Source organism: Mobula hypostoma, chromosome 26, assembly GCF_963921235.1.
Source record: "Mobula hypostoma chromosome 26, sMobHyp1.1, whole genome shotgun sequence".
NCBI lineage: Eukaryota > Metazoa > Chordata > Chondrichthyes > Myliobatiformes > Myliobatidae > Mobula > Mobula hypostoma.
This window is the reverse complement of record NC_086122.1, coordinates 40,404,538-40,420,366: the sequence shown is the minus strand read 5'-3', so window position 1 is coordinate 40,420,366 and position 15,829 is coordinate 40,404,538. Positions and strand designations below refer to the sequence as shown.

At 43.8% G+C, this 15,829-nt stretch overlaps 1 long non-coding RNA gene across 1 annotated transcript in view; it reads right to left on the bottom strand.

The window, feature by feature from the left end:
• The window catches only part of LOC134338185 (uncharacterized), a 128,699-nt gene extending 114,303 nt beyond the window's left edge, over positions 1–14,396 (bottom strand). Inside the window, exon 1 of the long non-coding RNA XR_010016163.1 lies at positions 14,143–14,396. This is a non-coding gene — a long non-coding RNA (uncharacterized LOC134338185). The remainder of the gene's footprint in view (positions 1–14,142) is intronic.
• Between the last annotated feature and the right edge of the window lie 1,433 nt (positions 14,397–15,829).

Below are 15,829 nucleotides of genomic sequence, written 5' to 3'. Positions count from 1 at the left end.
TTTCTTCCTCAGAGTTTGTATTGGATCTCACATCTAAGAAATGGATTTTTCCTTTATTAGTCTGAATTTATACAGCTGTGCTTGTAAAATGCCAAAGTGAAAGGAAAGTAAATTTCATTTTTCAATTTCAAACATTTTTAATCTGGAAGTTTAAAGAACATTCTAAGTTTATTTACCTGGCTTACTGCTTTAAATAATAACAATCTTTTGATCAGTAATCCACAGGGTGTTTAACTTGTCCGACATTGCCTCAGGCTTCAATAGGCTGCCTTACCAAGTTGTAACAGAGGATTTGGAAGCAATGCATCAGATGCATGGAGGACATTGCCTGGGGTATACAGAATCGCAGGTCAAGTGGTTCAGAATGGGCAAGAAAATTGTTCATCCTGAAAACAATGAATTTTTGCAATACTCTACCTTAAGGGACTGCTGTGCTTTAGTTGCTGAATATATCCATATCAGAAGTCGATCATGTCTGAATATTGAAAGAATCAAGGGGTATTGAATCAGCACACAACAATGATGCTGAGGTAAATAATCAGCCAGAGACAAACCAAGAAATTATTGGCTAATGTGATACAGTACATCAGTCTTAGGGAAAAATTATGAGAAAAGATTCTCAGAGACAGGAACTACTTGCATTTGGAAAAACATGGACTTATTTGGGGGAAGTCAGGATGCTTTTGTGCTGGAGAAGTTACACCTTCCAACTTTGATTTAGTTTTTTGAGGATGCGGCACAGATGATTGATGAGCATAGGGCAGTGGATATTGTGATTTGTAAAAAATTTGAGGGAGAGGAGGTGTTGGAATTGTTAAAATACATTAAGACGGATAAGCCCCTGGGGCCTGAAGGAATATTCCCCCGGATGCTCCACGAGGCGAGGGAAGAGATTGCTGAGCCTCTGGCTAGGATCTTTATGTCCTCGTTGTCCACAGGAATGGTACCGGAGGATTGGAGGGAGGTGAATGTTGTCCCCTTGTTCAAAAAAGGTAGTAGGGATAGTCTGGGTAATTATAGACCAGTGAATCTTACGCTTGTGGTGGGAAAGCTGTTGGAAAAGATTCTTAGAGATAGGATCTATGGGCATTTAGAGAATCATGGTCTGATCAGGGACAGTCAGCATGGCTTTGTGAAGGGCAGATCATGTCTAACAAGCCTGACAGAATCCTTTGAGGAGGTGACCAGGCATATGGATGAGGGTAGTGCAATGGATGTGATCTACATGGATTTTAGTAAGGCATTTGACAAGGTTCCACACGGTGGGCTTATTCAGAAAGTCAGAAGGCATGGGATCCAGGGAAGTTTGGCCAGGTGGATTCAGAATTGGCTTGCCTGCAGAAAGCAGAGGGTCATGGTGGAGGGAGTACATTCGGATTGGAGGATTGTGACTAGTGGTGTCCCACAAGGATCGGTTCTGGGACCTCTACTTTTTATGATTTTTATTAACGACTTGGATGTGGGGGTAGAAGGGTGGGTTGGCAAGTTTGCAGATGACACAAAGATTGGTGGTGTTGTGGATGGTGTAGAGGATTGTCGAAGATTGCAGAGAGGCATTGATAGGATGCAGAAGTGAGCTGAGAAGTGGCAGATGGAGTTCAACCCGGAGAAGTGTGAGGTGGTACACTTTGGAAGGACAAACTCCAAGGCAGAGTACAAAATAAATGGCAGGATACTTGGTAGTGTGGAGGAGCAGAGGGATCTAGGAATACATGTCCACAGATCCCTGAAAGTTGCCTTGCAGGTAGATAGGGTAGTTAAGAAAGCTTATGGGGTGTTAGCTTTCATAAGTCGAGGGATAGAGTTTTAGAGTCGCGATGTGGTGATGTAGCTCTATAAAACTCTGGTTAAGCCACACTTGGAGTACTGTGTCCAGTTCTGGTTGCCTCAGTATAGGAAGGATGTGGAAACATTGGAAAGGATACAGAGGAGATTTACCAGGATGCTGCCTGGTTTAGAAAGTATGCATTATGATCAGAGATTAAGGGAGCTAAGGCTTTACTCTTTGGAGAGAAGGAGAATGAGAGAAGACATGATAGAGGTGTACAAGATAATAAGAGGAATAGATAGAGTGGACAGCCAGCGCCTCTTTCCCAGGGCACCACTGCTCAGTACAAGAGGACATGGCTGTAAGGTAAGGGGTGGGAAGTTCAAGGGGGATATTAGAGGAAGGTTTTTTACTCAGAGAGTTGTTGGTGTGTGGAATGCGCTGCCTGAGTCAGTGGTGGAGGCAGATACACTAGTGAAATTTAAGAGACTACTAAACAGGTAAATGGAGGAATTTAAGGTGGGGGGTTATATGGGAGGCAGGGTTTAAGAGTCGGCACAACATTATGGGCCGAAGGGCCCATACGTGCTGTACTATTCTATGTTCTATATTCTATGCAGGTCCATGGTGGGCTGGTTGAGAAGACTAATTGACTTTGGATCGACAGTGAGTTGTTAAGTTGGATAAAAATGTACCTTTGTCATAGAAGACCAAAGTAGTGGTGGAGTTGTGGTTCTCATACTGTAAGTTTGTCTCCAGTGGCATCTGCAACTATCATTGTTGGGACCCCTGTTGTTTGTGATACTGTATATCTGGATGAAAATGTAGATTGTCTGATTTGTAAGTTTGTAGATGACATGAGAATTGGTGGAGTTTATATTTATTTAGTTTTCTTATTTTCTTCGCCTCCACTGCATCTGTTCCCAGGATGTGGCGTTCCGTTCCAGGACATCAGATATGTCCTCCTTCTTTAAAGAATGGGATTTCCCTCCCTCCACTATTGATGCTGCCTTCACCACATCTCCTCCATTTCCTGAACATCCACGCTCACGTCAATTTCTCATTGCCTCAATAGCGATAGAGTCCTTCTTGTCCTTACCTACTACTCCATCAGCCTCTGCAACTTCCATCATTTCCAAAGGGATCCTACCACTAAACACATATTTACCTTCCCTCTCCTCTCCATTTCCGCATTGACTGCTCCCTCCGCAATTCTCTTGTCATTCATCCCTCCCCACTAATCTCCCTCCAGGCACCTATCCCTACAAGCGGTCTAAGTACTACACCTACCTATATCCCTCCTCCATCATCTCCATTCAGAGTCCCAGGCAGTCCTTCCAGATGAGGAAACACTTCACCTATGAACCTAATGAGGTTGTCTATTTTGTCCTGTACTTCCGATGCGACCTCCTGTACATTGGTGAGACCATCATTAACTGGGAGGACCACTTCGTTAAACAGCTCCACAACATCCACCACAAATAGGACTTCTGGGTGGCTAAATAATTTAATTCCCATTCACGTTCCGCCCTGTCGGTCTATGGCCTCCTCTTGTGCCAAGATGAGGTCACCCTCAGGGTGAAGGAGCAACACTTTGCATTTCTTCAGGGTAGACTGCAATCTGGTGGCATGAATATTGGTTTCTCCTTCCAGTAAACAAATTCCACCAACCCTCCCCACCTTCCTCTATTTCCCACTGAACCTTTACTTCTTCTCACCTGCCTATTACTTCTGCCTGGGTTCCCTTTCTCCCATGGTCCATTCTCCTCTCGTGTTAGATTCTTTGCTCTCCAGCCCTTGACCTTTCCCATCCACCTGGCTTCACCTATCACCTATCACCTCCCAGCCAGCTCCTTCTCCTCCCCCCACCTTTTTATTCTCACATCTTCTCCCTTCCTTTTCAGCTCAAAATGTCAACTATCTATCCATTTCCATAGATGCTGCCTGACCTGCTGAGTTTCTCCAGCATTTTGTGTGAGTTGCTTTTCTGCAGACTTTCTCATGTTTATGATTTGCTGCTCTACTGCAAAGTCTCTTTGAGGGATGTCTAACCCGCAAAGGTTTAAATCTTCTCAAAAAGCGGCAGGTTGTGAGGCCTCAAGACCGGGTCCCATCTCCACAAAGAACCAAAGTCAGCATGAAACTTCAGGTGAGGGTCTTCAAAAGAACCCTGAAAAGGGGAAAAAGAGATATTAAAGATAGAAATAGAGCTGTTTCCAAAGATGCAAAGGAGTTGCTGTTAGTGGCCATCATTGCATCTAGCAAGGTTCAGAAAATCACCCTTCTTCAGACTGCAGATCCCGCCATCTCCAACTCTGATGGCCCTGGACACCCCCAGACTGTGATCCCTGCTGCCTCCCACTCGGACCTCGATTCCACTGGATGCCCCCGGATTACGGATCTTGCCAACTCCATTTCCACCCCCGATGGATCTGTGGACCTCTGGACTGGTGACACCACTATTGCCAATGTTGGTTCCAATGATCCCAAGTAGATCTAGAACCTGGATTTCACCAGCATTAATTCTGGTTCCTATAACCCCAGACATCTTCAGACTGATAATTTTGTGGCCTCTAGCTCTGGCTTCAGCCTGGACCTTGACCGCCAGCACCTCCAGGCTGAACCTTTATGTGCTGCCGTTTGGATCTCTTTCTCTCTTTTGCCCACCACCATCCTGCAACCCCATATCTGTCACGTCCCACCATCAGCTCTTGGGTCCTCAGAGCCTCCATCTTCCTCCCTTCCCATCTTCCCTGAGCATCCCAACCCTCCCCTCTCCTCTGGCACCACTAATTCTCTTCCCCCCCTCTGATTCCAGCTCTAATCCTTACCTTGTCTTCACAATTCCCTTTGACAAAGTTGAATGATTTGGAAGCTTTTAAAATCCAACAAAAGGCAATTAGAAAAGCTATAAGAAGGAAAAGGATGAAATACGAGGGCAAATTAGCCAATAATATAAAGCAGGATACCAAAAGTTTTTTTCAGTTATATAAAGAGTTAAAGGGAGGTGATATTGGACCACTGGAAGATGATGCTGGTGAGGTAGTAATGGGGAACAAAGAAATAGTAGATGAACTTAATGGGTACTTTGCATCTGTCTTCACTGTGGAAGACACTAGCAGTGTGCCAGAGATCCATGAGTGTCAGGGAGCAGGAGTGAGTGTCATTGCTACTACAAAGGAAAATTGCTAGACAAACTTAAAGGTCTTAAGGTGGATAAGTCACCTGGACCAGATGGACTACATCCCAGAGTGCTGAAGAGATATCGGATGCATTGGTCATGATCTTTCAAGAATCACTTGATTCTGGCATAGTCCCGGAGGACTGCAAGATTGCAAATGTCACTCCACTCTTCAAGAAGGGAGGAAGGCAAAAGAAAGGAAACTATAGACCAGTTAGCCTAACCTCAGTGGTTGGGAAAGTGCTGGAGTCTATTATTAAGGATGAGGTTTTGCAGTACTTGGAGACTAATGATAATATAAGTCAAAATCAGCATGGCTTCTCTAAAGGGAAATCTTGCCTGAAGAATGGGCAAAAAAGTGGCAGATAGAATACAGTGGAGGAAAATGTATGATAATGCATTTTGGTAAAGGAAACAATAGTGCAGAATATTAGCTAAATGGGGAGAAGATTCAAAAATCAGCGGTGCAGAGGGACTTGGATGTCCTTGTACAAGACTCCCAGAAGGCTAATTTATGAGGAGAGTTTGGCAGCTTTGGGACTGTACTCACTGGAATTTAGAAGAATGCAGGAGGATCTCATTGAAACCTACTGAATGTTGAAAGGACTAGATAAGGTGGATGTGGAGAGGAAGTTCCCTACAGTAGATGACACATCCTCAAAATTGAGGAGCAACCTTTTAGAACAGAGGTAAGGAGGAATTTTTTAGCCAGAAAGTAGTGAATCTGTGAAATGCACTGCCACAGACTGTGGTGGATGCCAAGTCCATGGATATATTTCAGGTGGAAGTTGATTGTATAGAGATCTGTCGGGGCATCAAAGAATATGGCAAAAAAGGTGTATGGTGTTGAGTGGGATCCAGGATCAGTTATGATGAAATGGTGGAGCAGGCTCAATGGCCTAATTATGCTCCTATGCCTTATGATCTTATGATCTCATGGACTTTCCCAACTCTAAGGCAGAACATTCTGTCCTCAGTGAATGCCTCACCTTCGGCCCCCTTCGACCGCACGTCAGTGAGTTCTGCATCTGTCACGACGTCAAGCTCTTCCATCGCCTTGATATATGAACCCATTTTTTTTGACAAGGATTCCGCGCTCTGGTTGATGAACTTTTCTCCCGTCTTCAACCCTCCTCCTTTTCTTAGACACACCACTCTGATTCTCTGCCTGCTCTGGATTTTTTTACCCCACACCCCCTTACTTCTACCTTCTACCCAAGATCCACAAATTGGACTGTCTGGGTAGGACCAATTGTCTCTGCCTGCTCCTGCTCTACAGAACTCACATCCTCATATCTCAATTCCATTCTATCCCCCTTACATTCATGACACTTCTCACGCTCTCAGTCTCCTCACAAACAGGAGAAAATCTGCACACGCGGGAAATCTGAGCAACACACACAAAATGCTGGCTTCGATAGGACCGGAGAAGAAAAGCTGAGGAGTAGATTTAAAAGGTGGCGGAGGGGAGAGAGAAACACAAGGTGATAAGTGAAACCTGAAGGGGAGAGGATGATGTAAAGAGCAGGGAAGTAAATTGGTGAAAGAGACAGAAGGCCATGGAAGAAGGAAAAATGGGGAGGAGCACCAGAGGGAGGCAATGGGTGGGCAAGGAGATAAGGTGAGAGGAGAAAGGGAATGGGAAATGGTGAAGGGAGGGGGGCATTACTGGAAGTTTGAGAAATCGATCTTCATGCCATCAGATTGGAGGCTACACAAACGGAATATAAGGTGTTGTTCCTCCAACCTAAGTGTGGCCTCATCACGACAAGTGGTACCCACCTGCTTCAAGTAGGTTTCAAATATACTAGAGCCCAAGAAGAGCATAGTGAACTGCCTTAATGACTATTGCCTAGTTGCATCCACAGTGATGAAGTGTTTTGAGATGCTGGTGACAAAACATATCAGCTCCTTCCTGAAAGGTGATGTGGATCCGCTCCAATTTGTCTACCAGAGCAACAGGTCCACAGCAGATGTCATCTCACTGGCTCTTCACTCAATCCTGGAACATCTGAACAGTAAAGATGCATACAACAGGATGATCTTTATCGACTACAGCTTAGCATTCAATACTATCGTCCCTTCAAAACTAATTAATAAACTCCAAGACCTTGTCCTCAATACCTCCTTGTAGAATTGGATCCTGGATTTCCTTACTTGCAGACCTCGGTTCAGTTTGGATTGGCAACAACATTTCTTCCATGATCTCCATCAGCACAGGTGCACCACAGGGCTGTGTGTTTAGCCCCCTGCTCTACTCGCTTGACACCTATGACTGTGTGCCTAACCACAGCTCCAATTCCATATTCAATCTTGCTGATGACATCACTGTGGTGGACTGAATCATAGGTGGTGATGAATCAGCATACAGGAGGGAGACTGAAAATTTGGCTGAATGGTGTCATAACAACAACCTCTCACTCAATATTAGAAAGACCAGGGAACTGATTATAGACTTCAGGAGAAGGAAACCGGAGGTCCATGAGCCAGTCCTCATCAGAAGATCATTGGTGGAGAGAGAAGCAACTTTAAATTCCTGGAGTTTACTATTTCAGACGATTTGCCCTGGACCCCGCATGTAAGTACAATTGTGAAGAAAGCATGGCAGCAGATCTACTTCCTTAGGAGCCTGCGGAGATTTGGCATGACATTAAAACTTTGACAAACTTCTATAGATGTTTCATGGAGAGTATATTGATTGGCTACATTGCGGCCTGGCATAGAAAAATCAATGCCTTTCAATAGAAAATCCTACAAAAGATAGTGGATTCAGATCATTACTTCACAGGTAAAGCCGTTGAGCAGATCTACCTGAAATGCTGTTGAGGGAAAGCAGCATCCATCATCAGAGAGCCCCTCTACCCAGGCCATATTCTTTTCTCACTGCTGCCTTCAGGCAGAAGGTATAAGAGCCTCAGGACCTGCCCCATCAGGTTCAAGGACAATTACTACCCCGCAACCATCAGGGTCTTGGACAAAGGGGATAACTACACTCACTTGCCTGTCCATTGAGATGCTCCCACAACCAATGATCTCTCCTTAAGGACCCTTTATCTTGTTATTTAATGCTCTTGATATTTATTACTATTTATTTATATTTGCATTTGCAGTTTGTTATCTTCTGCACTCTGCTTGATCTTTCATTGATCTTGTTATAGTTACTATTCCATAGATTTGTTGAGTATGCCTGCAGGTAATAAAAGTCAGGGTTGTATATTGTGGTGTATAATTACTTTGATAATAAAATTTACTTTGAGCATTGAACTGTACACTTTTATCCCCCATCAAGAAGGTCTCAAAGCTCTCTGCTTCTTTCTTGACAAAAAAAAACAAACAACAGCATCCCTCACCACTACCACCATGCTTCACTGTCTGGCAAAACTGGTCCTCACCCTGAACAATTTTTCCTTCAGTTTCTCCCGCTTTCTCCAAACTTGAGGGGTAGCTGTGCACACTCACATGAGCCCCAGTTATACCTGCCTCTTCAATGGCTACATAGAACAGTCGATGTTTGATGCCTTCTCCGGTTATACTCCCCAACTCTTCCTCTGCTGCATTGAGGACTGTATTGTGCTGCTTCATGCATGAATGCTGAGCTCGTCAATTTCATCCAACTTCCAACCTGCCCTTAAATTCACTTGGTCCTGGTCCATCTCAGACACCTCCTTCCCCTTTCTTGATCTGTCTGTCTCCACCTCTGGAGAAAAGCTGTCACCTGACATCTTTTAGAAACCTACTGATACCATGGTTATCTCAACTATACCTCTTCTCACCTGTAAACATTTTTTCAGTTTCTTTGTCTCTGTCACATTTGTTCCCAAGGCACTGTTTTCCATTCTGGGACATGAAGATGTATGTGCTCACCCACGAATACACATGCAAGTAACTGCCTAACCCAAGCTAAAATTTAACTTTGACTTATGTACCCTTAGGTCTCTCAGCTTTTTGAGCACCTTCTCCCTTGTAATAGTAACTGTACTCACTGCTTTTCCCTCACACCCTTCAACATCTGGGACACTGCTAGTGTCTTCCACAGTGAAGACTGATGCAAAATACTCATTTAGTTCATCTGCCATCTCCTTGCTCCTCTCATCTCTCTTTTACTTTTTTACATACTTGAAAAAGCTTTTATCATCCACTTTGATATTGTTTACTAGCTTACTTTCATATTTCATCTGTTCCCTCCTAATGATTCTTTTAGTTGCTCCTCTGTTGGTTTTTAAAAGCTTCCCAATCCTCTGGATTCCCACTAATTTTTGCTTTGTTGTATGCCCTCTCTTTTGTTTTTACATTAGCTTTGACTTCCCTTGTCAGCCACAGTTGTACTATTTTGCCATTTGAGTATTTCTTCGTTTTTGGAATACATGAATCCTGCACCTCTTATTCTTCCCAGAAACTCAAACCATTTCTGCCCTGCTGTCATCCCTGCCAGCATCTCCTTCCAATTTTCTTTGGCCAACTGCTCTCTCATACCACTGTAATTTCCTTTACTCTACTGAAATACTGCAATGTCAGACTTCACTTTCTCCTATCAAATTTCAAGTTGAACTCAGTCATATTGCAATCACTGTCTCCTGTGGGTTCTTTTACCTTTAGCTCCCTAACCACCTCTGGTTCATTACATAGCATCCAATCCAGTATAGTTGATCTCCTAGCAGACTCAATGACAAACTGCTCTAAAAAGCCATCTCGTATGCATGAAACAAACTCACTCCCCCCCTTGAGATCCACTTCCAACCCAATTTTCCCAATCAACCTACATGTTGAAATCTCCCTTGACTATCATAACATTGCCCTTTTGACATGCCTTTTCTATTTCCTGTTGTAATCTGTGATCCACATCCCAAAAGTGTGTGTATGTATAATAAACACACACACACACACACACACACACACACACACGCACGCGAGGGGTGATTGATAAGTTTGTGGCCTAAGGTAGAAGGAGATGAGTTATTAACTTCAAACTTTCTGCATTTTCACTCAAAGAGTTGAACTGCACGTGCATGTAACGAGAGTGTCTTGGACCTCCAGGTGGTCCACAGCAGGGGTGATTGATAAGTTTGTGGCCCAAGGTAGAAGGAGATCAGTTATACAGCTCTCGTTACATGCACATGCAGTTCAACTCTTTGTGAGAAAATGCAGAAAATTTGAAGTTAATAACTCATCTCCTTCTACCTTCAGCCACGAACTTATTATTCACCCCTGTTGTGGACCACTTCTGGAGGTCCAAAACACCGACTTCTACAAAGCAGGGATCTGTTTGCTCCATGACCGCTGGACTAAGTGTGTAAATGTAGGAAAAATAAATGTGCTAGATTTTCTAAAATTGACTCCTTCTACCTTAGGCCACGAACTTATTAATCACCCCTTGTATATATATATATACCATCAGGGTCCTTTTACATTTGCAGTTTCTTAACTCAACCCACAAGGATTCAACATCTTCCAAATCTATGTCACATCTTTCTACCATTTGATGCCATCCATTCTTTATCAGCAGAGCGATACCTTTCTATATTTCAGAGCCTACCTTTCTATCTCTTCAATACATCGTGTAATCTTGGACATTAGGCTCTCAACTACCACCATCCTTCAGCCAAGATTCAGTGATGGCCACAACATCATACCTGACAATCTGTAATAGTGCAACAAGATAATCCACCTTACTTCTTATAGTCTGTGCACTGAGATATAGCACTTTGAGTATTGTATTTGCTACCCTTTTTGATTTGGCATCCCTAATGCACTGATACTCACCCTGCTGACTGCAATTATGTCCTATCACCTGCCTGCCCTTCTGACAGTCTGACTGCATGCTATCTTTGCTTTTTTACCATCTGCCCTATCCTGAGTCCCTTCATTCTGGTTCCCACTCCCCTACCAAATTAGTTTATACACTCCCCATCAGCTCTTTCAAACCTGCCTGCAAGAATATTGGGCCCCCTCGAGTTCAGGTGCAACCCGTCACTTTTGATCAGGTCACTTTTGATCAGGTCATACCTCCCCCAGAAGAGATCCCAGTGATCCAAGGACCTGAAGCTCTGACCCCTGCCCCCTGCACTAGCTTATCAGCCACGCATTAATCCAGAATCAAGGCAGCAATCCAGAAATTACTACCCAGGAGGTCCTGCTTCTCAGCTTTCTACCTAGCTCTCTAAGTTCTCTTTTCAGGACCTCTTTGATTTTCCTTTCGATGTCATAGAAACATAGAAAACCTACAGCACAATATAGGCTATTCAGCCCACAAAGCTGTGCTGAACTTGTCCTTTCCTTAGAAATTACCTAGGGTTACCCATATCTCTCTATTTTCATAAGCTCCATGTACATATCCAGGAGTCTCTTGAAAGACCCTATCATATCCCGCTCCACCGCCGCTGCCGGCAGCCCATTCCACGCACTCACCACTCTCTGCGTAAAAAAACTTACCCCCTGACATCTCCTCTGTACCTACTTCCAAGCACCTTAAAACTGTAGCCTCTTAGCTAGCCATTCCAGCCCTGGGAAAAAGCCTCTGACTATCCGCACAATCAATGCCTCTCATCATCTTATACACCTCTATCTGTTCACTTCTCATCTTCTGTCGGTCCAAGGAGAAAAGGCCAAGTTCACTCAACCTATTCTCGTAAGGCATGCTTCCCAATCCAGGCAACATCCTTGTAAATCTCCTCTGCAACCTTTCTATGGTTTCCACATCCTTCCTGTACTGAGGTGACCAGAACTGAGCACAGTACACCAACTGGGGTCTGACCAGGGTTCTATATATCTGCAACATTACCTCTCGACTCCTAAGCTCAATCCCACAATTGATGATGGCCAATCACAGTGCAGAGTCAAACTGCACAGCTGCTTTAAGTGTCCTATGGACACAGACCCCAAGATCCTTCTGATCCTCCACACTGCCAAGGGTCTTACCATTAATACTATATTCTGCCTTTATATTTGACCTACCAAAATGAACACTTCACACTTGTCTGTGTTGAACTTCATCTGCCACATCTCAGCCCAGTTTTGTATCCTATCAATATCCCTCTGTAGCTCTGCAACCTTTGTGGCATCAGGAAATTTACTAACCCATCCCACCTCTTCCTCATCCAGATCATTTATAAAAATCACGAAGAGTGGGGGTCCCAGATCTCTGAGGCATACCAGTGGTCACTGACCTCGATGGAGAATATGACCCGTCTACAATCACTCTTTGCCTTCCGTGGGCAAGCCAGTTCTGGATCCACAAAACTATGTCCCCTTGGATCCCATGCCTCCTTACTTTCTCAATAAGCCTTGCATGGGGTACCTTATCAAATGCCTTGCTGAAATCCATATACACTACATCTGCTGCTCTACCTTTATCGATGCGTTTAGTCACATCCTCAAAAATTTCAATCGGGCCTGTAAAGCCCAACCTGCCTTTGACAAAGCCATGTTGACTATTCCTAATCATATTATGCCTCTCCAAATGTTCATAAATCCTGCCTCTCAGGATATTTTCCATCAACTTACTAAACACTGAAGTAAGACTCACTGGTCTATAATTTCCTGGAGTATCTCTACTCCCTTTCTTGTATAAAGGAACAACATCTGCAACACTCCAGTCCTCTGGAATCTCTTCCGTCCCCATTGATGATTCAGTGATCATCGCCAGAGGCTCAGCAATCTCCTTCCTTGCTTCCCACAGTAGCCTGGGGTACATCTCATCTTTTTTTTTTGTGTGTCACACCAGACAGTCAGCCATTCTTGTCTAGCGCGTGGTATCAGGATTGTTCTCCTTTCAGATTAACCGGGTCACAATATGAATGTTCCTGACTCGATCCTTTTTTTTTTACGAGACCGAGTAGCTAGCTCGACGCTCAACCCAGCACAGATGGAAAGCGTGCTCAGGGTGGTAGCCTGACTTGGATTCGAACTCGGGAAACTTTGCTTTGGAGTCTGGCGCTGATGCCATTGCGTCACCACATCGTCTGGTCCCAGTGACTTATCCATCTTGATGCTTTCCAAAAGCTCCAGCACATCCTCTTTCTTAATATGTACATACTCAAGCTTTGCAGCTGGCTGGTAGTGTAGTAGCATCAGTGCCGGACTTCAGAGCGAAGGCTCCCAAGTTCGAAGCCAGCCGGCTCCCTTGGCATGCTTTCCATCTGTACTGGGTTGAGCGTCGAGCTAACAACTCGACCTTGTGAAAAAGAAATTGCCGGCTACAGAAACATCAACAGCAAAAAGTTGATGGCCTATGCTCTCTCGTGAGTTTAAAAGGCAATTTCCTTTTCCTTCCAAGCTTTGCAGTTCACTGTAAGTCATCCCTACAATCGCCAAGATCCTTTTTCGCAGTGAATACTGAAGCAAAGTATTCATTAAGTACCTCTGCTATCTCCTCTGGTTCCATACACACTTTTTCACTGTCACACTTGATTGGTCCTATTCTCTCACTCCTTATCCTCTTGCTCTTCACATACTTGTAGAATGCCTTGCGGTTTTCCTCAATCCTGTCCGCCAGCGCCTTCTCATGGCCCCTTCTGGATTCCTAATTTCATTCTTAAGCTCTTTCCTGCTAGCCTTATATTCTTCTGGATCTCTATCATTACCTAGTTTTTTGAACCTTTTGTAAGCTTTTCTTTACTTCTTGACTAGATTTACAACAGCATTTGTACACCATGGTTCCTGTACCCTACCATCTTTTCCTTGTCTCATTGGAATGGTACTATGTAGAACTCCATGCAAATATCCCCTTTTCATTGCATTTCATTGGCTTTGTATCTGTACTCGGCACAATGACAATAAAGTTGAATCTAATGGAAATTACTGATGCTTTGCTGCATGCTTGAGTAATCGGTAGACGGTGTGGATGGTTTTTTTGCTGGTCGGGGAGGTGGGGGAGTGTTGTTGCTTTGTTGCTGCTTGTGCATGGGAGGGGGAGTTGGAGGGACTTTGGGGTTCTAACATTCATTCTTTGGGGCACTCCTCTGTTTTCATGGATGTTTGCAAAGAAAAAGAATTTCAGGATGTATATTGTATACATTTCTCTGACATTAAATGTACCTATTGAAATGTTAAAAGGAGCTGCAACCGGATGCACTTCACACAGATGTAGTTCCCTGGGAGACTTTGGGTCTCCCAGGACTCCACATCCGACATGAAGAACACACAACAGCTACTTACTACACTAGGACAGTAAGAGAGAGAAAAAAATGAAGCTTACCCAGACCCAACGTCTCCTTCGAGCCAAAGACTGACGCTCCTACTTTCACCAGTGGCCTACTTCCAACAATGGCCACCCCGCTTGTCCCTTATGTACTTTTAAACAAGCATCAGCAACCTGCAAGAAACCTTGTTGCTATGGCCTGCTCCTGCTGCTGATTGGGCTGTCGGAATGAGTCTGAATGCCCGTGAAACTCTCTTTTTAAACAAGCGTCACTGACCTGCGAGAAACCTCATCACTGTAGCCTGCTCCAGCTGCTGATTAGCCCATCGAAATTGAATCAGAAGCGATTAAGCTCGATGTTGACTGTAAAGCCTCACAGACAAACTCCACTCAGACTGTAAACTCCACACAGACAAATATCACACAGTTAGTAAACTTACACAGACAGTAAACAACACGCACAGACAAAACTTTACAGAGACAGTAAACTCCACACATCAGGTGAACTCTGCACTGACAAACTCTGCATAGAAAGTAAACTCCTCGCAGATAAACTCCACTGAGACAGTGAACTCTACACAGTAGGTAAACTCCACATGGAAAGTTAACTCCAAACCAACAGAAGCCTCCACACAGACGAAGTTGAGACGGACAGTGAACATCACACAAACTACATACTGTAAACTCCACACTCACATTTATCTCCACACAGACAGTAAAACTCACACAGACAATAAATTTGACACAGACAAACTCCACGCAGACGAACTTCACACTGATATTCAACTCTGCACAGACAGTAAATTCACAAAGACAGTATACAGCACACAGACAAAACTTCAGAGGGACAGTCAACTCCACACATACAGTAAACACCACACAAATGAACTTCATACAGAAGGTAAACTCCTCACAGATAAACTTCACCTGGACAGTAACCTCCCCAGAGACAAACTCCACACAAACAGTAAACTTGAAATAGAGAGTAAACTCCACATTGACAGTAAACACTTCACAGACACACACTGCACACAGACTGTAAACTCCACAGAGTGTAATTTCCACACAAATGTTAAAATCCACACAGACTAACTCCACATAGACAGTAAACTCCACTCTGAAAGTAAACTCTACACAGTAAACTGTTCAGAGACTATCTCCACGCAGACAATAATCTCCACATATACAAATTTCACGCAGACAATAATCTCCACATATACAAATTTCACGCAGACATTCTGAACATAGATAGTTACCAACACGTGGACAGCAAACTCCATCTTCACAGTAATCTCCTCACAGACAAACTCCACTCAGCTTGTAAACTCCACACAGACAAACTGCACACATACAGTAAACTCCATACAATCAGTTAACCCACACAGACAAATTCCATATATATAGTAAGCTCCACCTGAACTCTACTCAGACAGTAAATACCACACTGATAGTAAACTCGACACAGTAATTCCTCAGTGACTAACTCCACACTGACAGTTCCTGCATAACCTTTTGATACAATGTGCATCCTTGGACATTAAACTCCCAGCTATAATCTTTCAGCATTGATTCTGTGATGCCTACAACATCATACCTGCCAATCTGCAACGGTGGTGCAAGTTCATCTACCTTATTCCGTGTACTGTGTGTGTTCAGATACAACACCTTCAGTCCTGTATTCACCCTTTTCGATTTTGTTGCACCATACTCAACCTTTTCATTCCTAATTTTTTTTTTCTGAGGT